The following is a 21,229-nucleotide window of genomic DNA, read 5'->3' as shown; positions in this document are numbered from 1 at the left end:
TGCTGTGTAATAGCATGGGATCTTTCAGAGCTGTCGACATCTGCGCCACTCTAGAGAGCTGCAGAACCCAGCCAGCAGAGCAATAATAATTATGCCCGAATGGACTGAAAAGGAGGCACACGACAAGAAGGAAGACCAGGAAAAATGCCCTCAGTGCGATGGTGTCCTGACCTGTGTGTGTGTGTGTGTGTGTGTGTAGCCTGTAGTACGTGTGTGCATTCACTTGCACTGAGGCCATGCAGGCACGTGTGCATAGTGGACACAAATCATTTCCCGGAGAGGAGTGGACTGGAAATCAATCAGCCTCAGAGTTCTCCAAATTCCCCCAGTCCTTTCTCTGCCTCCTAGAAGGCCATTGTCAATGCGAGGGCTGCTTTCTGTATGTGCGATGGTGGCTTGCAGGACACGGGGGAGAGGGATTTTCTTCTTCCTGTCCCTACCCTTATACGCAGCTGGATGCAGAAGGCTACAGAAGTGTCTTAGTCCTCCGTGATAAATCATACTTGTTGGGATGACGCCATAAGTCTTTGTGATTGTCAAGATACTGGTTACTAGATAACTAGTGCGCTGGCCATATTTGGATATTAAAAATCACAGCTGGCGCCTATTAAGTGCTCAGTATCTGCCAGGCCCTTGGTGTGTATCATCATTCATCCTTAAAGAACTCTACAAGATAGGAGCTGCCATTAGCCGCCAATTGCAGATGAAAAATTAGGACTAGGCCATCCCCGAGGCCAGCTTGTCCCCTAACAGCGCCTGGTGTGTTATTCACAAACAAGAGAACTGGTCATGTCATTCATTTGAGTCTTCGGCAAAGCAGCCAGGCTGCTCAGTGGCGCACTTAGTCACTCCAAAAGGAGCAGCCATGAGACAAACCCCAGATCCAGAAAGCTCATTTAGCCCCCACTGGGTTAGCTGATTATTTTGCAGGACCCAGGAATCCTGCTGACAACAATGTGTTGGGGCCAGCGAGGGCCCAGGTGACACACTCCCCTGCTCTGAGCCTCGGGTGCTGCCAGAGCCTGGAAGCTAACGTGTGCAGGGTGGACGGGTCTGTGGTGCACACCTCCCCCTCCTGTGCCTTCTACTCCCCCAATGGATGGATCTTTCCCATCCTTGCCCCACTTCCACACTCAAACCACAAGGACATCCTCCTGACACCCTTTACCTCTTTGAAGGCCCCATTGGCTCTGAGAGGACCCCTCTTTGACAGATTCCTTTGAAGGGCCGGCATTGTGGCTTGGAGGGTAAAGCCGCCAGCTGCAATGCTGGCATCCCATATGGGCACCAGTGTGCGTCCTGGCTGTTCCACTTCTGATCCAGCCCCCTGCTAACACACCTGGGAAAGCAGCAGAAGATGGCCCAAGTGCTTGGGCCCCTGCACTCATGTGAGAGACTGGATGGAGTTCCTGGCTCCTGGCTTTGGCCTGACCTAGCGCTGGCTGTTGTGGCCATCTGGAGAGTGAGGCAGCAGATAGAAGATTCTGTGTGTGTGTGTGTGTAACTCTGACTTTAAAATAAATAAATAAAATCTTTAAAAAAAAAGAAACAAAGATTTGTTTGAACTAGACAAATACAGCCCTAAATCATATGAGAACACATTTGCAGTGGTGGTGTTTTAGGCGTCCCCAGGCCACTGAGACAGCTGGGATGGGTGGGAAGGTCTCCGCAGCATATTTACAACCACAGTTCACGGCACCAGGGAGGAGACACCTTCTCCCAGCTGCCGACCAGGCTGGCCCATGGTGGGATGGAGAAGAAAGAGATGAGGTCTGCAAACCTGGCCCAGGGATCAAGCTCAGGACTAGGAGGCATGAGGCTTCACGTGGGAAAGCACGTTGCAAAGGTCACCTTGCAAAGTGCAGAACACAGCACGCAGTGACTCATTAGGAAACAAAGGGAGAAAAAGACTGACCCAAACAATCAAAAGCTTAGGAAGAAAAAAAAAGGCAAGCAGGGATTACCCTGGAGAGGGAAAAGGAAACCTAGTGCTAAAGAGGGGAAAAATAAAACATACAAGACGTCTGTCAGCAGCTGTGCCGCTGAAAGTCACCCAACAGGAAGAGCAGGCAGCCAGCGAGACGGAAACTGCAGGGCAGGGCAGCAGAGCGGCAGGAGCACCAGGGCTGATGCGGGCACGGATGCCACTGGAGCACGATGGCCCGGCTTCTCTGCCCATGACCCCATCATCAGCACACGCAGTCAGGTCTGGCTAACACCGAGCCCCAGTAGCCCAGCAATAGCAATGGGTCCATCAGACTAGGAGAACGGAGTCCCTAGGACCATGTGAACTCAGGCAGCCATGACTTGGGTGGCAGCACACCCCACGAGGCGTGTGGCTTTTGGTTTTTGCACACAGTAAGACTTTTTCCACTTCTGCAGAGTTGTATGACCTACAAGGATTCGAATGACCATTGAGGAAATTAGAGGGCCTCTGGAGAATTCCACCTTGCCTTTCTGCGTTCCTGGATTGGTCTTGTGGATCTGTACTTGACCTTCTCAGGTGAGCTGGGACAACGTGTCCCCAGGGAGAGAGGCCTCTGATGTCCCCCGGGGCGGGTATCTGCAAGGCTCATGGAACCCTTTCCAGGAGTGTAAGAAACAGCTCCTGACAGCAGCCCCAGCCGCCACGGCCACTGCCGCTGGCTGGCTCAAGTCCATCCAGCTCAGCAAATCTGCATACCGCACTTCTGTGGGGACTACTGCTCTTGATTTAATTAATAGTTTGTTTGTTTACATAATTTTCCTCAGGAAGGACTATTAGCACATCAAAGGACGTTAAAAGTATCCTTGGTGACGATGCAGTGACTACAAACCTAGTCCATCACTCTGTCAGGTTTAACACACGCTGCTCTGGTGCGCTGGCCTCTCCCTGCCAGGCGGCCCGTGGACGTCCACAGCCAGCACCGCGGGACAGCAATAACGCAGGCCCAGTCGGTGCACGAGTGGATGGCGAAAGGCCCAAATCATTTCTTTTTTTTTTTTTTTTTTTTTTGATAGGCAGAGTGGACAGTGAGAGAGAGAGACAGAGAGAGAAAGGTCTTCCTTTGCCGTTGGTTCACCCTCCAATGGCCGCCGCTGCAGCCGGCGCACCGCGCTGATCCGATGGCAGGAGCCAGGATCCAGGTGCTTTTCCTGGTCTCCCATGGGGTGCAGGGCCCAAGCACTTGGGCCATCCTCCACTGCACTCCCTGGCCACAGCAGAGAGCTGGACTGGAAGAGGGGCAACCGGGACAGAATCCGGTGCCCCGACTGGGACTAGAACCCGGTGTGCCGGCGACACAAGGTGGAGGATTAGCCTAGTGAGCCGCGGCGCCGGCTCCCGAATCATTTCTAGAATCAATCTCTCTTCACATTCCCCCAAACCTGAAGCATGCTGGAGGCTAGTGTTTGACTTCTCCCTCCGCCCACTGGACAGCTCTTGCCGAAATCCTGCATCTCAGGGGAGCACTTTGGAAAATGTTTTCAGAACACACATTTTCATAGCACTCCAGGGAAAGAAAAAAAAAAGGCGAGTCTCTGACATCAAGGTGAGGGTTTCTGCTCACTCCACTCTGCCCCATCTCTCACAGCAAAGAAAGGGAAAACGGCAAGTCTCCCTGAACTTGAGGAGCTACCCGAGGGCTCAACCCAAGAAAGAAAATGTACCTCTGGAAGCAGATCCTGAATGAGAAAGTCTGGCAGGTTCCTGACCTTTGACCCATGGGTTAAGACACCTGCAGGGGCTGGCGCTGTGGCGTAACCGGTAAAGCCGCTGAATGCAGTGTCAGCATCCCATATGGGCACCAGTTCGAGTCCCGGCTGTTCCACTTCTGATTCAGTTTGCTGCTGTGGCCTGGGAAAGCAGTGGAAAATGACTCAAGTGCTTGGGCCCTGCACCTGTGTGGGAGACCCAGAAGACGCTCCTGGCTCCTGGCTTCAGATCGGTGCATTTCCAGCCTTTGCGACCATTTGGGGAGTGAATCAGCAGTTGGAAGATTTCTCTCTCTCTCTCTCTCTCTCTCTCTCTCTCTCTGCCTCTGCCTCTCAAATAAATAAATAAATCTTTAAAAAAAAAAAGACACCTGTAACCCTGATCGGAGTGCAACCCACCTCCAGCTCCTGACTCCAACTTCCTGCTGGTGCACACCCTGGGAGGCGCTGGTATCAGCTCATATAATGATGTTCCTGCCACTTTCATAGGAGTCCTGAAGTGAGTCCCTGGTTCCCAGATTTGCCCAAGACCAGCCTCAGCAATTGTGTGCATTTGAACCAGTAGATCAGAGGTCTCTTTCTTTATGTCTGTCTCTCTCTGCCTCTCAAATAAATATTTCATTTTAATTGATGCAGGTTAAACAACACAAGGTGACCCTATGATATTCACCTCAGGGAGGGAAAGGTTTTTTTCTCTCTCTCTTACTCTCTCTGTTTTTTTTTTACTTATCATAAACTTCTTTAGCCTTTCCCGGGAAATTTTGGCAGCCTTTGGTCTATTTTTAATGATTAAAACAACTTCTTTAGCTTAAAAAGCTGTTTTAGTTGTGAATGTATAACATTTATTCTTGTTTTCTTATACAGAGGACAATGAATATAATTTTATGGGATTTTTTTGGTCATCAATTGTTACGTATGCGACAGGCCTTATAACCTGGACATTGAAGAATTAAGTCCAGAAATTTAAAAATCCATCACCAAGGCATCCAACCAGACTCCTGGAGTGGGAGGGCAGCATTGCCCCTTGCGCAGCCAGCATGCATTCCTGTTTCACCTTGCTGTCAGGACGTGGACTCACTTCTGGCCTCTGCCTGCCCTGGGGGAGTCTGGCCTCAGCCGTGCCTCCCATCTGACTTTCTCTGGGGGAGGCTGATTTGGTCACCTCCAGCACCTGCCAGTGATTGCCTCAGAAATGAGTAGGTGATAGTTTGAACTAATGGGGAAATAGAAACATTTTCTGGAAACCTCCGGGGAAAATATTCCAACCCTCAGAGTATCTCCAATCACGGCTATGCCCAGATGTGAGGCCAAGGGCTCCAGCTTCCTTGCTACTGGACCTAGGAAGAAGTTTTCAAGTAGGAAGAGAGCAAAGCTGAGAGCACTACAGAGAAATGGAGCTGACACCGCTAGGTTCCATCATTCTTGTTTTTTTTGTTTCAAGACTTATTTATTTATTTAAAAGAAAGAGTTACAGAGAAAGAGAGAGAGAGAGAGAGAGAGAGAATGATCTTCCATCTGCTGGTTCATTCCCCAAGTGACCACAATGGCTGGGCTGGGCCAGGCTGAAACCAGGAGCCTGGAACTCCATGCTGGTTCCCAACGTGGGCAGCAGGGGCCCAAGCACTTGGACCATCTTCCGCTGCTTTCCCAGGTGCATTAGCAGGGAGCTGGATCAGGCGCTCATACAGGATGCAGGCGTCACAGGCCGCGGCTTAACCTGCCATACCACGATACCAGCCCTGGACTGCACCATTCTCAAAGCCTGAAGTACCTTTTAACCTCAGGTTTTTGAGTCACACATTATCTTGTTTTATAAGCAGGCTGAAGGTTTCTGTTGCTTACACATAAATGCTTTTGAATATTTTGTTAAATTTTTACTATTTGAGAGCAGGGGAGAGAAAGAGAGAGAGAGAGAGAGGCTCACAGTGGCTGAGGCTGAACTGAGGTGGAAGTTGGAGCCCAAGAACTCAGTCTGGGTCTCCCACATACAGGCAGCAGGACCCAGGAACTCAAATCATCCCGTGCTGCCTCCCAAGGTCTGATCACCGGGGAATCTGTAATCGGGAACAATGCGGGAACCCAGGTACTCTAATATCGGTTGTGGGCTTCTTAACCTGTGTACTAAGCATTAGGTCAAAGTCCCAACCCCTGTAATCTTAACTAATACAATAACAATAAGAAAAAACGTCTTAATAGTACTAATAATGAAGATGAAAAAATTGCCTACATAAAGGAAGAATGGAATATTACCTAGCGGGTGAAAAGATGAGAAGCTGCCCTCTGACATAACCAGGATGGCTTCCTCCAGTGTAAGGGACTGAGTTCAGAAACAACTTAGCAATGGACCTAGAGCACGGCCATCCTGCAGGAGAGTTTGAATATGACCAGGCCAAGTGATCTAAAATGTTGGAAACAAGCACCTCTCTGGGCCATAGCACAGGACCTTCTGAAGAGAATGAAGTAGACCCAACCTCACATGCAGTTTAAAATGATCCTTAGCACGTCCTGATCGAGACAATAACAACTGCTCTGGAAGCTTCAACAGTTGCAAGTGGAGGGGCCTGGGCTGGAGGACGGTTCATCTAAAACGCGGAAGCCAAGACCAGCTTCGGGCATGAATCAAAGTGGAAAACTTCAAGGAACTGGGGAAGAGTTCCTTCCCATCTGAAATACCTCCCTCCAATCTCTGGTGTGTGATGTCACAATAACTCAGGAATCAAGACAGCCCCTTAGCAAGGGCAGATAAAAGGTCTCGAGTGCACATTTCCATGGGAGCGCTAATATGCTGCTAAAAACTCAAGTGGACATGAATTTAATTTCTGTCTCCCTAGTTCTAGAATATAAGCTTTCTGAGGGGGGCTGGCACTGCGGTGTAGTAGGCTAAGCCTCCACCTGTGGCTCCAGCATCCCACACGGCCACCGGTTTGATTCCTGGTTGCTCCACTCACAATCCAGCTCCTTGCAAATGGCCTGAGAAAGCAGTGGAAGATGGTCCAAGTGCTTGGACCCCTGCACCCACGTGAGAGATCCAAAAGAAGCTCCCAGCTCCTGGCTTCGGATGGGCCCACCTCTGGCTGTTGTGTCCATTTGGGGAGTGAACCAGCAGGTGGAAGACCTTTCTCCCAGTCTCTCCCTCTCTCTATCTGTAACTCTGCCTCTAAAATAAACAAATAAAATCTTAAAAAATAAAATAAGCTTTATGAGGCCAAGGATGTTTTTGTATTGTTCACTGTTTTATCCCTAGTATCAGAATGGTGCCCAATTCCACAGTTTGTGCAAAATAAACATTTGTGAATGAATCAGTGACACATACCTGAGTCCAAGAGCAAGATGTGCAGAGAAGAAGAGAATCCCGAGAGCACTGAGTAGCTGGAAGAGATCAAAGGAAAAGTGGGCCACGCAGAAGCAACAGGGCAAGACAAAGGATAAAGGGTGGAAAAGATTATTGTCTTTTCCTTTAACAGAGAACCACACACAGTACTTGAACCACACTCACCTTCACACTCTCTGTCCACCCGTAGCTTGTTCTCTAAGCATCAATCCCCCTTCAAAACCAGAGATGGACTTATCATGAAGCTGGTGAAGCTTACACTTCAGTGTCCCTTAGCTTGATCAGAGGGCTGGCAGAGTATCCACCTGCCTCGTGTGTTTTACAAGACTTGTACCTGCCAGGTACTGCAGTCACAGTAGTTCAGACTGCTGTCTCTTTGCCCTCCAACTTCTCTGGTGGCCTCGCAGTGTTGTGCAGCCAAGTGGAACTGGAGAGATAAGCAAGTTAGGGTGTAGTACAGGGCTGGGGGAAGTTTTTTCTGCTAAGGGCCATTTGGATATTTATAACATCATTCATGGGCCATAAAAAATTATCAACTTAAAAATTAGCCTGCTATAGATTAATTAAATTTTGAGTCCCACCTGCGGCTGCCTTGGCAGGGCCAGACCAGATGATTCTGTGGGCCTTAGACGGTCTGTGTCCTGGACGTTCCCCACCCCTGGTGTAGCTGGGACATATTCATGGGATTTCTAATCACTCGTTTGTATAATTATTTCTAGCCAACTTATTGTAAGATTGGCTTTTGGAAAGATGTTAACAGCTCACCGTGGAAAACCAGCTGGTGTCAAAAGTGGCAAATCTACATATTGTATCACAACATGAATATGCGTAAGACCCTGGAGGAGGACAATCAGGGTTAGAAATGGATGGACCGAAAACCTAGTCTATGGATGATTTTGACACATTGTAACAGAGGATTACTTATAAACAATACTTAGTAACAATGGGGTTCTCTCCTACTGGGAGCAATAGGGAAGATGCACTGTGCTTCTGCACTACACAATAGAAGTATGTTTATATATTTGTGTTTAAAGTCATTAGAAATTATTCTGACATCCAGAAGTAAATTATAATAAAAATTACAGATCATTCTAAAAGTAGGAAATCATTGCTATGGTTTCCATATGGTTTGAGTGTGTCCCTCAAAGGCTCATGTGTTGGAAACTTGGTCCCCAGTGCAGCAATGTTAAGAGGTAGTAGGTCCTTTAAGAGGTGGGGCCAAAAGGGTAGGTCTTTGGTATACCAGAAAGACACCTGCATCTCATACTGCATGCTCGGTTCAAGTCTATATTCTGCTTCTGATTGTAGCTTCCTGATATGTCCCCTGGAAACAGCAGCTGATGGCTCAAGTACTTGGGTCTCTTCTACCCATGTGGGAGAATCCGCCTAAGTTCTGGGCTCCTGGCATTGGTCTGACCCAGTTCTGACTATTGTTGGCATTGGAGAATGAGCCAGCATATGAAAAATCTCTGTGTCTGTATCTCTCTCTCCCTCCCTCCCTTTCATTCTTTCTCTCTCTCTGCCTTTCAAATCAAATGAAAATAGGTAAATTTAAAAACTTTTAAAAGTCTGGCCTTGTGAGAGGTGGTTAGATTGCTGTAGGTGCTACCCTTAAAGGTTGTTCAAGAGTGGGTTTTTACAGAAAGAGCAAGACCAGCCCCTCCCCACTCTCTCTGGCTCCTGTCTCAGTGTGCTCCTGTCCAGATGCCACCCACATGCTGTGATACAGCCAGGAAGGCCCTCACCAGAGGCTGAGTACATGGAACTGCCCCGTCTTGGACTTCTGGCCCCTAAAACTGTGAACTAAATAGACTTCTTTTCTTTATGAAGACCCAGTCTCAGGTATTTTGTGATAGCAAGAGAAAACAGATGAATGCAATCATTGAGAGGAAGACGTAAGTTGCTAATACAAATAACAAATCAGTTAATGGGTTTTGTGATGATCTATACAATGAAGAAGAGTGACTTACATGAGCGTATTTGAAAATCATTACTTTTCTTTATGATTTGATAGGGATGCTGCTATTGACTCATAATACAACCCTACAAGGAGGAAAAATTAGCTAACAGTGAGTGCCATCAATTCAGAGTATTTAAAATTAGACACAGAATAGTAGCAGCAATAAATTAGAGAAAGTCTAGAATCTTTTCTTTAAAGATTTATTTATTTATTTGAAAGTCAGAATTACACAGAGAAGGAGAGGCGGAGAGAGAGAAAGGTCTTCCATCTGCTGGTTCACTCCCCAATTGGTTGCAACAGCTGGAGCTGCACCAATGCGAAGCCAGGATCCAGGAGCTTTTTCCAGGTCTCCCACATGGGAGCAGAGGCCCAAGGACTTGGGCTATCTTCTACTGTCTTCCCATGCCATAGCAGAGAGCTGGGTCAGAAGTGGAGCAGCTGGGACTCGAACCGGCACCCATATGGGATGCAGGCACTGCATGTGGCAGCTTTAACCACTACGCCACAACACCAGCCCCAAATCTTATAGTTCATATATGACAAAAATTAGTGCAAGTTTTCCAAAGTTAACTATAATCCTAGACATTTATGTGTTGGTACCAATAATGATTTATGAAGCTCACAGATATTTTTCAAAATTGTTTATAAAAATATTTAAGTAAAAAAAAAGCCTTTTTTTTTTTCACCAAAAAGACTGATTTATTACATACTACAGGAGCCAGCGTTGTGGTGCAGGGGGTTAAGCCACCTGCAACATCAGCATCCTATATGGGTATCAATTCAAGTCCTGGCTGCTCCACTTCTGATCCAGCCCCCTGCTAATGCACCTGGGAAAGCAACAGAAGATGGCTCAAGTGCTTGGGCCCCTGCCAGTCATGTGGGAGACCTGGACAAAGTTCCTGGCTCCTGGCTTCATTGCAGCCATTTGACGAGTGAACCAGTGAATAAAACATATCTCTCTCTCTCTCTAGCTCTCTCTTTCTGTAGCTCTCTCTATAAGTCTGCCTTTCAAAATAAATAAATAATTATTTTTAGAAAAAAGAAAGAAAATATCACAATACTTTTGTCATATGAAGTGTAATTGAAAAGTACACAGTACTGGGCTGGTGCTGTGGGGTAGTAGGTTAAGCATCCACCTGTGGTGCCGGCATCCCATATGGGCACCAGTTGGAGTCCCAGCTGCTCCACTTCCCGTCCAACTCTCTGCTATGACCTGGGAAAGCAGTGGAAGATGGCCCAAGAGCTTGGGCCTGTGCACCTGTATGGGAAACCTGGAAGAAACTCCTGTCTCCTGGCTTCAAATTGGCCTAGCTCCAGCCATTGCGGCCATTTGGGGAATAAACCAGCAGATAGAAGACCTCTCTCTCTCTCTCTTTTTCCCTCTCTCTCTGCCTCTCTAAAACTCTTGCATTCAAATAAAAATAAATGAAAATCTTAAAAAAAAGAAAAGTATATGGTCCCAAAAATGAGGGAAAAATTATGTAGTATTGCTATGACACTTATGCAACAAAAATACTATGGGGATTTTTTTTTTTTTTTGGTGTGTGATTGTGGCATCTAAATATTTGTTAAATATGTAGTTAGTACAGCTTTATTATTCTGAACAAGCACTGAAACTTCACTTTGTGTAAATAATCTTGTCTTCCTTTCTTTTAAAAATTTCAGATTCCAAAAGCAATAATTTATTAACAAGAAAAAAATCCTAGATCCAGTGCTGCTTCTATTCATTCCAGCTCTGGTTTGGCGAAACCATTATTCAGATTTTTAAAAACACCACAAACACACTAAAATATAGTAGGAAAATTCCTAAAATGGGTGACATGAGCTAAGTATGCTTTTTGTATTCTCAATTCTTCCTTAGGAGCTCAGAGATGTTGACTCTGTTTGGGGTTGTGCTAAAGCAATGGTGGCTGTGTTGGGATGGAGGGCAGTTAAGAATAGGGTCTGGGGCCACAGCTGTGGGGCAGTGGGTTGAGCCACTGCCTGCAATGCCAGCAGCCCATATGGGTGCCAGCTTGTGTCCTGGCTACTCCACTCCTGATCCAGCTCCCTGATAATGGGTCTGGGAAAGTAGCAGAAGACAGCCCAGTGCTGGGGCCCCTGCCACCCATATGGGAGACATGGATGAAGATCCTGGATCCTGGCTTCAGTCTGGCCCAGCCCTGGCTGCTGTGGCCATTTGGGGAGTGAACCAGCAGATGAAAGAGCTCTGTTTCTATCTATCTGTCTGTAACTCTGCCTTTCAAATAAATAAATTTTAAAATTTAGAAGAACAAAAAAAAAGAATAAGTCTGAAATCCACAAGCCCTCTTAAAGTTTATAAAATGAAGTGAGGACCACTGTATGTCTCAGTCTTTTCAGGCTTCTATAACAAAATGACATCAACTGGGTGGATTACAAACAGCAGAAATACAGTTTTCATTGTTCTGGGGGCTGGGACGTCCACAATCAAGAAGGCACAGATTGAATGTCTGGTGAGGCCCAAGTTCCTGTGCCTGGATAGTGCCTTCCCCTGCATCCTCACATGGCCAAAGGTGGGAGGGAGCTTTGGAGGCAGGTGGATTTTACAAGGGCACTGATCCCATTCATGGGAGCTGTGTCCTCACGACCTAACTCCCTTCACAGCTTCCCCCAACACCATCACCTCGGGGTGAGGGTTTCAACATATGAATTTTGGGGGTAGACAATAATATTCAAACCACAGCACTGCCCTAGGCAACAATATCTAGAGAACACAGGAAAATTTACATTGTGGGGCAAGGCACTTTACAGTAGCGGTTACGATGCCACTTGGGTTGCCTGCATCCCATACAGGAGGGCCTGCCTCAAGTCTGCTCCTCTGCTTCCAATCCATCTTCCTGCTGATATGTACCCTGAAAGGCTGCAGATGATGGCTCAAGTACTTGGGGTCCCTGATACCACATGGAAGATCTAGATTCGGTTCTGTGCTCCTAGCTTTAGCCTGGCCCAGTCCTGAATATTGCAGGTATTTGAGGATTAAACCAGTTGATAGAAACTGTCTGTCTCTCAGCCTTTCAAATAAAAAAAAATTACTGTGGACTTGCAGTGTGTTGAATTTAAATCCTAGTGCTGTCACTGTAATAGTTTTGTGACCATGAGCCATAATGTCTAAATTTATCTAAAACAGGCAGAATATTTAGCTCCTTTGAGTTTTTGTGAAAACTAAATGCTACTTATGAAATTTAGTGAAGCTATAAGAATAAAACAAATAGGGCTATTTTAAAGAGTAAATGTGCTCAGTAATATGTGTCTGTAAATGTTAGCTTCTGTCTTCAATATATAGAGCAGGATGCTGACTTATGCAAAGAATGTAAATTTGTTCTGGTCATAAATGCCAGTGTGTTTTTTGTTACAATGCCAGTGGATCTGCGCAGACTATATGGATTATGTTTCACCCTTTTGCCTAAATCTATTACCAAATAGGGCAATGACATGCATAGCAATCTGCAGAAGAAAAAATAAGAAAGCTATGGTTTGAATATTAGTTTGGGTTTCCCTCAAAGTCCTACGTGTTTAAGGTTTAGTCCACAATATCTTACATTGATAGTACCAAGAGGGTGGGAAATTGACCCTATTACAGTGTTCAGAAGTGAGGTCTATGGGCCAATCTGAGTGATTAGTTTGGTTAAGTTGTTAGTGTGGAACCTCCATGGTCAAATCATGGTGACTTTACAAAGAGAGACATGGACAGACACATGTTCCCTCTTGCCATGCAGTGCCTTGTGCCAACTCAGGACTCTGTGAGCAAGAACACCAATCACCAGATACCGAATCCACAGGGCCACTCAGTTTTGGACTGTGAACCTCCAAAAACGTGAGCCAAGTAAACCCCCCTCCTTCATAAGAAGTTTGCCTTAGGTATTTCATTGTAGTAACAACAAGCTGACATAAAGAATGTCTGGTAACATAGCAAGAATTTTTTAGCATACCTGCTCATCAGGGATTGGTGTAATGGTGTAGCAGACACCGCCATCCTGTACGGACACTGGTCTGAGTCCCAGCTGCTCCACTTCCCATTCAGCTCCCTGCTACTGCATCTGAGAGAGCAGCAGGGGATGGCCAAAGTGCTTGAGCTCCTGCCCCAACATGGGAGACGCAGCAGACGCTCCTGGCTCTTGGCTTTGGCTTGGTCCAGCTCTGGGATACCAAAAAGGTTTACATAAAAGAATGATCAATAAAGCTTTATTTATAATACAAAAATCAAAATAAAGAGCAATAATAAAGAAATGTTACAATACAAACAGTAGAATACTGTATAGTTATTAAATAAGATTAAATAGCAAAATAAATGCATGAAAAGACGTTATGTTGAAAAAAGATAGGCTAAGCAAGCTGTGTTTAAGATTTAATACTCTATTTGTTTAAAGCATGTGTATATGTGTCTCCATAGCCACAGGAAATGCCATAAAGCTTATAAGACACATGCTTATCTCTAATAGAATTGTAAGTCATTTTTCTTTTCTTTTTCTTGTTTTAAACAATTTTCAACATTGACTATGTCCTATTTTCGTAATCTGCAAAAATTTGATGTAACATCTTATAAGGGGGAGAATAATAAAAGCAATCGAGCCAGCTCTGTCTGTCCCTAGTCCAGCAAGCCGTTTCATCCCTAGGCATTCCAGGCAGGCCGTGATGAAGATAGCCGACCTCTCCCAGGCTGGAGGCCTGCCCGTAAAATGGGGATAATAATGGCACCTGTGTCATGACATTGTCATCTGGGCAAATGAAATAATCCACAAGAGGCACTGCTTAGCACAGTGTCTGGCACATCGTGGGCCCTCCATAAATAGCAGCAGTCACTCTGCTCTGGGGCACGGCTGGCACTCCTGGCTCACCGGCCCTGACCTGTTCAGCAGCTGTTCTGGGCCTCTTTTCACCCTGGTCATCTGCTGACCTGCCCATCACTCTGCCTTGACAGAGGAACTGGAACACCCCTGGGGAAGGGCTGGTAAACATGGACGGGGCTGAACCTTCAGAATGTCTGAGAGGCCGCACCTGATCAGAGCCAGCATTCTGAGAACCAGGTCTCAAAAAGTCTTGGGAGAAGGCGCCCCAAATCCCACACCGTTCCAAGAGTCACAAGGACAACCCTGTGAGCGGCCCCCAGAGAAGCAATGGCCCCAGTTCTGTGGCATTCTGCGTGCCCATTTGATGCCTATCACACAGCTGGAAAGTTAGGAGACAGCGATGTGCTGCTACCTTCACCGGGCTTTCTTCCTGCAACGCACCACCACACAGATGGGTTTTAGCTTCCCGTTTTCCATCGTGTCTCCTCTTTCCTCCCTTCCCACCCTCCTTGTTTCTGTTTCAGTCTTCTAGCATCTTCCTCTCCAGAGCTGCTCTGCGATCTCCTACCCTCACCAACCGCCGCCCCCACCTCCTCTCCTCTCTCTCTCCTTCCTTCCCTTTCTCTTCCTCTTCATCTCTCTTGAGACAGGTCTAGTGGCCTGGTTGCCATCTGCTGCCTTTTTTTTTTATGAGGTTGAGATCAGATGGCATCTAATCGATCGTCATGGTCTCCATGGTTACCAGGGTGACAGAGTACTTGGAAGAGACACATCCTCAAGCCTGGGGCTGTCAGACCATTCCTGAGAAGGGAAAAGAAAATAAAAGCTATTCCATCATTTTTTGCACATTTACATCATTCTCAAATGCAGCAAAACCAGACCCTGTTTATGTTTTTACGTGGCTACTGGTGGCTTGAGCCAGGGAAGACACAGTAGCTTTTCTTCTATTAAAAAAAAATGTCCAAGACAGAAGATTTTTTTTTTACCCTCAGAGCACCCAACGTGCCCTGCACCCCACACCCCATCCCCTACCACTTTCATACACACAGACCATCACCTTTTTTTTTTTTTAATTTATTTTTTTTATTTTTTTTATTTTTGACAGGCAGAGTGGACAGTGAGAGAGAGACAGAGAGAGAAAGGTCTTCCTTTGCCGTTGGTTCACCCTCCAATGGCCGCCGCTGCAGCCGGCGCACCGCGCTGATCCGATGGCAGGAGCCAGGATCCAGGTGCTTTTCCTGGTCTCCCATGGGGTGCAGGGCCCAAGCACCTGGGCCATCCTCCACTGTACTCCCTGGCCATAGCAGAGAGCTGGCCTGGAAGAGGGGCAACCGGGACAGAATCCGGTGCCCCGACCGGGACTAGAACCCGGTGTGCCGGCGCCGCAAGGTGGAGGATTAGCCTATTGAGCCACGGCGCCGGCTGACCATCACCTTTTTTAATCTTTCCTTTTGTACTGTCTGGGAATTCATTTTGTAATTCTAATGAGTTGTTATTCTTAGAATAAATAACAGTGCAGTTCTAAAACTGGTAACTGACAAGAAACAGTCACTCATAAAAACACTTTAATCTGGCATTAGGATAAATAGGAACATTACTGTTAGTTATTTTTTTATTTTTATTTTTATTTTTTTGGCTAAGAACTGTTTGTAATACAGGAAGTTGTGTTGAAGAACAATCATAAACGATGCGATGCAAACAGAATGACCTTGTTCTGAATGCAAAATGTGCCTGGGTAGGACAGTTGTCTGCACAGCTTTAAGGCCTGGGGGCTGGCCCATCCTGCCTCACTATCAGAGCATATGATGGTGTTGACAGTCTGAGTCTGGTGGAAAGAGACGTGAGAAAGACCTTGGTACTGAGGATGTATAACTAATGGAATGAAAGCTAAACTTGTGGGGCAACTCAGAGACCAGAAAAGAAAACAGCCAATCATCACACTGTGAAATAACATTAAAGCTGTCGGAAGACGCCTGGCTTAGTCACAACCTTTGATGTCAGGGACCCAGGGCCTGGGACCGCAGGCTGCTCTTGTCTGTTCCTGGTAGATGTCATGCTCGTGACTTAGAAGTTCTGCTCTGTTCTGTCTGCATCAGAGAACACCAAGCTTAAATCACGGCACAGCACGAGGTCTACCTGTAACTGATTCCTTTGTCTCTGACTTGGGGCCGCCTGCATCTTGTTCTGTACAGTATCTTAGTAAGACTCAGATAGATTCATCTGCAGTGCCTTTGGCTGTTAAGCAAATATCACACTGATATTTGAAATAGAAATGATGCCATCAATTGGAGGAGAGACTTTAATATAAAGGGAAAATAATTTATCACGAACACGAACCCTCCTAACCATTTCACACCTGTGCGTCTTGGCAAATGGCTGTCTTTCCTTCCCTCCCTGCAGTCCCCTCCGGTCTCCCCTTCCCCGGGACGGCCAGGGAACTGCTTGTATTTGTCTCCCCTCCCCAGAAAAGTTTTCCCCAGACCCCCCTTGCAGGAGATCTGAGCTTGTACTGCTCTTTTGGTCTATACTTCTCATCCAGGCCTTAGCTCATGCAGCCTTACACCCTGGCAATATTTGTTATGCACATTACTTGCCTCGTACTCAAATTATAAGCTCCAGAAGTATAATCTGTGTCCTCTACTTCTGCGCTCATCTCTTACTTTGTAACTAGTTAGTCCTCACCAAATATTTGATGATGATGGTGATGGCGGCACTGGGGATGGCTGGCTTTCCTGTTTAACACTTGGAACCAAATTTAGTTCTCAGTGTTTCTTCAGCTGCAGTGCTTTTACCTTGTGTCCGCAAGAGGTCTTCCTCTGCTCCTTGTCCTCTGTTGTCCTCTCGTGCACAAGCTCGCTTCTCAGAAAAGGTGGGCCTCGCCTTGGAAGGACACGAGTCGTTGGCTCCCATCAGGACATGTGCCACAGCGTGGTGTCAACTCACTCTGGCCTTTCCTAAATTGAGTTTGTCAGTGCTCAGCCACACGGCTGAGTGAAACGTTGTGTGATGCGGGCTGTCTCCTGGGAGAGAGAAACTGGCATAAACCACATCCTAATGGGATCCAGGAACAAAGAAGCGTGAATGAAGTGTTAATTGCATTCATAAAGACATTAACAAAGGAATGAAAATGGCAGAATCTTCCATCCCCCACCGAAAATTCAGAGAAAAACATGTCACCCAAAGAATGTTGCAAGAAAAATCAGCCACTTTTATGGCTTGCTCACTGCAGAGATAACTTGCAGTAAATAGTAACTTTTCAAAAAGCAAATAGTTTGTGTCCATTGTCTTAAGCACTGCAAGGAACACAGTGGAATCCACCCCAGCTCTGGTTCTCCTCTTGCTTTTTATGATTTAACTTTCCAAGGACTCCAGAAGCATTTTCAACGCTGCTTCATGAACCGTACCGACCTCTGTCAACAGTTTGAACTTAATCAATCCTACAGATCTTATTAGAGCAACATGGTCATTATCTGGAAGTTTCTTTATGATATAGTCCCTCTTGAAGGAGCACGAGGCGCTCTGCAAAGTGGGCAACCTGGGGCTCCCTTCCCTGGACTTTGCAGAATTCCCCAGCTGCTGACAGCACGGCTGGGCCCGCAAAAGGTCAGGAGACTGGCTGCATTTGACTGAAGATGGATCACTAAATGAACTCTGCACTTGCTTAATGGAGGCAAGGCCATGGACTGGAGGCCTTGTGCAGTTCTTCACTCAGTTTCACCTTCACAGACCACCCCATATCTTGTGTCTGTGTGCAGCTGGTAACTAAGGGACTAGGTAGGTGGATTTGCTCTAGTGACTGGAAACCTCTCTCAGAACTAAAATATGTGCTCCCTTGGAATGCCAGATAAGACTTGCAGAAACTCTGGGGGATAGCTGTGGAGAGCAGACATCCCCACCCTCATTCTACAGGTAAAATGAAACCTCCAAGATATCAACTCCCAGGACTAGCATTCTGGTATTTTCAGTCACCTGATTGCTCTTCCTATCTCGAGAGTCTAACTCTCAGGATCTCATTTGATTCTCAAAAGAATCCTATGAAGTAAGACAGGCTGTATAAATAGGTGGGTCAGTTTTTCCAGAAACCACATTCAGGCACCCAGAGGAACAGGTACTCTAAAGCCCATTCTAGACTGTGGCTGAACCCCCTGGTTACCTAAGAAACTTATTTTTCAGCCCTGTGTAAATCAGTCATATTCATGCATGTGGCAGCAACCCACTAGATGGAGACAGATTTGAGAGTGACAAAATGTAAGTTGGCTGGGTATCTCTAGGCCGCTCAGCACAGATCAGTCGGCGGAGGGAACTCAGATGCACACACACCTTGGGCACCTTGGCAGAGCCCAAGTCTGGGTCTCTAATTGTTCCTGATTCTTTGTAGACTTTGGGAACATTTCCTCCCAGACATCGCCTGTGCACTAAGTTCTGGAACACTACAAATAAAAATGACCAGATTATATGCTCTTTTCAATTAGTTGTGCCTACATAATGCCACACACTCAAGAGATTATTTTTCATTGTAATACATCCTATAGACTAGTTGATATCATAATTTTCTTTCTTTCCATAAAATAGAATTGTCTTTAAAAAAAAAAAAACCCTGTTTGTTTATTTATTTGAAAGGCAATAAGAACAAAGGAAAGAGAGAGAGAGCTTCCACCCACTGTTTCACTCCACAGATGCTTTCAACAACCAGGGCTGGGGCAGACAGAAGCCAGGAGCCAGGCGCCAGGAACTCAGTCAAGGTCTCCCATGTGAGTGGCAGAGACCCATCACTTGCTGCCTCCCAGGGTGTGTACCAGCTGGAAACTGGAATCCTCAGTGGGGCTGGTACTCAAATTCAGGCACTCCAAAATGGGATGCTGGTATACACAGTGACATGTTAACCATTGCCTCAATGGTCAGCCCTTATAATTTCAAATAATGGCAAATTAAGCTACAGCGTATGTATCACCACGTCGTTCACAAGTCTGACCCAAACAGCATTGTGGGATAACACCTTGGTGTTATTAATGTCACTACTGTCATTTACTTCATATGCTTACAATTTCTGTCCTGATTGGGGGATCCTATGATGCCTCTATGATACTCCCAAGGCGGAAGACCAGTAAATTTTAATCTTCCTGTCCATGGTTCAGTGCGGGATGAAAAGATGCCTAATAAATGGGAAAAAACTCAAAGTGAGCAGCAGGTCAATTAGACCTGAGGTTGCTTCAATAAATTCATGAAAAATTAAATTAAAGATCAGTTGATTTTGCTACAAAAATTTTTGAAATCCATAGTTTTCCATAATGTGCATTCTGCATGAATTTTTTGAAGACTCCCTCATATACATGTGTTTCAAACATTGTTTACAACAAAAATGAGTTTATCTTTTAATCCTGTCTTCTGCAAGTGCTTTCGAAGTGCCCTTGTGTTCAATGCAGACAGAGCAGAAGGGCTGAATGTTTTTCCTTTGGACTTTCTGGATCAGAATGCATCACTTCCCATTGCTGAAAAATGCGAACTGAGGACATAGACGAATCTGGTAATGACCTACTTATAGCCAAAGCACCTAGGTGATCATCTTGTCTCTAAAACTTACTTTCTTTCCATTTCTGACACTTGGGTATTGAAGAGACACAGCCTGAGATGCCACCTGAATACTGCAGGCAAAAATGTTGCAGAGTTTATTCAATCCATATGTAAAAATTAAGAGAATGAGTCCATGCCCCTAAATCAACTTTCACAGGATGATCACTTATTCATTTCCATTCATGGAAGTACAAATGAATAAGGCTATTTCCTTGGACTTTACTATTCATTATGGTAACTGCTAACCATATGTGGCTATTTAAATTAGAAGTAAATAAGGAGTGGGCATTTAGCCTTGCAGCCAAGACACACATTACAACACCCACATCCCAAAGGAGAGTGCCTATATTTGAATCCTTGGCTGCACCCCTGATTCCTGCTTCCTGCTAATCCACACCCTGGGAGGCAGCAGGTGACAGCTCAAGTAATTGCGTCCCTGTCACCTGTGTGGACAACCCAGACTGAGTTCCTACCTCCTGGCTTTAGCCTGGCCCAGCCCCAGCTGTTGGGGGCATTTGTAAAGTGAAGCAGTGGATGGGAGCGTTTTCTCCCTCTCCCTCTGAAATAAGTTTTCAAAATTAAATGAATTAAAAATCCATTTCCACATTTTAAGTGCTCAATAGGCACATGTGGGTGTTGACTACTGGTTGGGACAGTACAGATTTAAAGGACATTTTCATCAAAAGACTGGAATTCATGCATGCCACAGAAATGTCACCTGATGCAATTATATAGTGAATTATAAAGTCACTAACAGTACTATCAGTGACAACGTCCCATGGAGCTAGCCTGCTGGGCTGTGGGCATCACTGAGGGAGTGGTCTGCAGCCTTCTTTCTCAGAGCCTGAGCCGCTCCTGTGTGCCGCAGGAGAGGATGAGCCCAAATCTCTGGAGAAAGGGCAGGTGCAGACGAGCCATTTCCATTTTCCACTCCTGCAACTCCCAGAACCTCCAGTCCAGAGCTGCCGCCAAGCCTGCTTGTACAGAAGCCCAAACTAAAGTGCATTTTGGATAAATGCTCTGGCTGTTATTTCTTTGCAAAATCCATCCTTGCCTTTGATTACGGGCTTTCTCTCCTCTTGCCATGAATTTCAATGAGTCTGAACCTAGCCGCATTTTCCACCAGCCATGACATTTAGCACAGGCTGTGACCACAGGAAATAAGGCTTCAGACAAGCAAGGATGATGAGACTAAAAAGGATAGTCCAGAGCTCCCCAACTGAGTACTTTAAAGTGAATACTTTAGGCTCATCAACACAAAGTTGGAAAAGGTGGAAGAAAGTGGGAACATGTCCAGTCAGTACTGACTTTGAACTTGCAAAAGCTGAAAAGCAATAAACCAACAAGCGTACCCAGCACTCCGGCAGACCTCACCGGGACTGTCCTTGGTACATGAAGAGATGGAGGCACAATGCTTTCACAAGGTGGCTTAAAGTTATTTGCAGGATGACCACAAGATTTCAAAAAGTTCATGTAAATGAAATTAAAATATAGTTTCTCTTGATGCAAAAAAATTTTGAAATTCATGCATAGTTTTTTCCAGGATGTGCATTTCCACGAACTTGTTGAAGACCTGCCCCATACAACTCTCAAAATGCTTTTATCATGTAATTTGTCAGGGTGGGCTGGTTGGACTCGTGTTGTATCCTCCTGGGAGGCTAAGCCACCTGAAACTGCTAATCTCACATATTTGCATCCTACAAGTACATGATACACTGGGAGGTGCCCAACACTTTGGTCCAATCCAATCAATAAATATTTATTGAACACATCAATGAACAAATAAGGAGACTGAACCAGCAAATTTGTCTGGCCTGTATTATCGTAACTTTTAGCTGATAGCTATAGAAAAGCAGGGAGAAAAGA

The 21,229-nt window shown here is 45.9% G+C and overlaps 1 long non-coding RNA gene across 2 annotated transcripts in view; it reads right to left on the bottom strand.

The window, feature by feature from the left end:
* The window catches only part of LOC103350088 (uncharacterized), a 78,722-nt gene that overhangs the window by 24,775 nt on the left and 32,718 nt on the right, over window positions 1-21,229 (bottom strand). Inside the window, exons 1-4 of one of the 2 annotated variants that reach the window (XR_016237107.1) lie at window positions 16,585-16,723; window positions 14,535-14,593; window positions 12,935-13,142; window positions 7,007-7,062 (exon numbers count right to left, since the gene is read on the bottom strand). This is a non-coding gene — a long non-coding RNA (uncharacterized LOC103350088). Of the gene's footprint in view, window positions 1-7,006; window positions 7,063-12,934; window positions 13,143-14,366; window positions 14,594-16,584; window positions 16,813-21,229 lie in introns of those variants that run through there. The other variant, XR_007923497.3, reaches the window with a different exon arrangement.

The sequence above is a fragment of the Oryctolagus cuniculus genome, chromosome 7, assembly GCF_051225735.1.
Source record: "Oryctolagus cuniculus isolate XC-2025 breed Fujian yellow rabbit chromosome 7, ASM5122573v1, whole genome shotgun sequence".
NCBI lineage: Eukaryota > Metazoa > Chordata > Mammalia > Lagomorpha > Leporidae > Oryctolagus > Oryctolagus cuniculus.
Note: the sequence above shows the minus strand (reverse complement) of the source record. Positions and strands in the feature narration are given on the sequence as shown.